Below are 2190 nucleotides of genomic sequence, written 5' to 3'. Positions count from 1 at the left end.
GCCACTAAAGCCATGGCTTCTGATGGGAGATAGGAAGTCTAGAAGGCTTGGCGTAGAGACGTAAAATGCTCATCCTGTTCTATTTTATCCCATTCTGGGATCCCATCACATTGGTACCTGAGTCAGGGAAATTTATAAAGGAAAGAACTGGGCTTGTAGTTCTGGAGGCTGGGAATCCTAAGAGCCTCGTGTCTCTGTGCTGCCTGTCCCAGGGTGAGAGTGAGCAGAGTGAGAAGAGTGTGCCAGACTCACTCTTAGAGCTAACCCAATCCTGCTGTAATGCCATTAATCCAGACATGAGGACAGAGCCTCCCACAGCACCTGCCTGCCAACACCAATGCACTCTAACGCCTGGACACTGGGGGACAGCTCAGCCCCTGCCACAGGGGCAGGATGTGGGGGGGAGGGGTGGGTTTGGATTTTGCTGGCAGGTGGGAAACAGCAGCATGCTGTGTGCCCGGCAGGGGTTCCAGCTAGCAGGACCACGGTGGGGCCAGCAGCAAGGTGGGTGAGGAGGCCAAATGACCTAGAAATCAGCGCCAAGGAGCTGGCGGGGAGCTCAAGCTTTCTGCTTTCCTCTCCCCCATCTGGAGAGGCAGGCTCAGAGCCGGGCTCTGAGAAGGTTCTGGAAGAGAGTGCATTCAGAGCCGCAAACCCCGGGCCCACAGTATGGGGAGTCTATGGTCTGAGTTTTGCAACTCTGTGGCTTGCCTCCTACTTCTGCTACTTTCCTACTGGGTAACCTGAAGCCGTTGCTCCTTCTCCTGTCCTGGCTCATTTTCCTAACTGTAAACGGCAGGTGTCTACATGCACGCCTGGGCATACCCACAGAGCTGCTGAGAGCACTTCACTGAGGTAGAATGCAGAGTCCTGCTGGGACTCAGCCCCTTCCAGACACTCCCCCAACCTGGCCAGTGTCACCCACAAGCATCCCCCCACCCAGACTCCCCTCGATTGGGGACCCACACTGCACCCAACCTGTGACTGCTGGCCAGCCTCTGGACTCCATTTCCATCCTACACAAGGGAAGACCGGACTATACACACACCAGGTCCCTTCCAGCCCCAGATCAGGAAAGAACATTTCCCTAAAGAACACAACACTGGTTGTCTAGAGAAATGCCATGGCAGACACAGGGCCCTGCAGGGGAGGAGGGAAAAACCTGTTCTCATCTGTCCCTGGGGCCAAAACCTAGGAGCTGGGGCTAAACTCCCCACCCGAGGCCTCTATACTCCATGGACGCCTGGACAAGGCGGGGCCCGGGTCCAGACCTCCAGCCAGACACGCCACCACCAAGCACGAAGGCAGCCAGCACAGAACGGAGCCAAGCATGGCTGCCTCCAGCTCTGCGCTTCTAGAACCAAGAATCCAAGCCCCACTTCCTCCAGCTGAGCAGGAGAGTCTTCTGAACATGGCACCATACGTGCATGGCCAGGCACACACACGCGCATGCACAACTGCACACACACACACACACAGGAAGTACAGTGCAAAGCAGACAGCAGGCTCCTGCCGCACGATGTGCTCCCCTGCAGGGCTTCCTGAGTTCACACGTGACCAGTCATGGCCAAAAAGCTTCTCAGCTTCACTCAGCTCGGCAAAGCAGCTGTGTGCAGACCCCTGGAGGGAAAACATGGCAGGTTAAGTGCAAAACCACTGCACTTAGATGCTCCTCGGATGGGTCACAAACTGAGCGCTGCTGAGCTGTGTCGGGCTGCAGCTATGGACACAGGGAGAGGCCAGGCCTATGACCATGCTGTGTCCAGAGTCCAAGCCCACACCTGTGCTGGGTGTCCTGGGGTCCTGAGCTAAAGCTGGGTGCCCGTGCTGTGTCCCTGTGTCCTGAGCTAAGGCCATGCTGGTGTCCTGCCTCCACAATGTGTCCTGGGGTGGTGGAGAGCAGCTGGACTCGCATGGACCCCACTGTGCCCCACTGCCCTTGGATGTGAACTTACACACCTGAAGTGCTCCTTTCAGGTCTGCAGCCAGTCCCTACTGATCACAGACACGTCACCTAGCACACCAGGTCCCCTGAGATACAAACTGTTGGGGGGGCGGATGGGAAACAGCCAGAGGAGGAGAGGGGCCCCCACTCTCATCTGCCTAGAGCAGAGGACAGCAGAGCCCCCCTGGCGGGCAGTCCTGCCGGCTGCCTTCCTCCCTCCCACTAGCTCTCAGCAAAGCCTCTCC

Source organism: Megascapheus bottae, chromosome 1 (assembly GCF_031878675.1).
Source record: "Megascapheus bottae isolate mThoBot1 chromosome 1, mThoBot2.hap1, whole genome shotgun sequence".
Taxonomy (NCBI): domain Eukaryota; kingdom Metazoa; phylum Chordata; class Mammalia; order Rodentia; family Geomyidae; genus Megascapheus; species Megascapheus bottae.
This window is presented reverse-complemented; position numbering follows the sequence as displayed.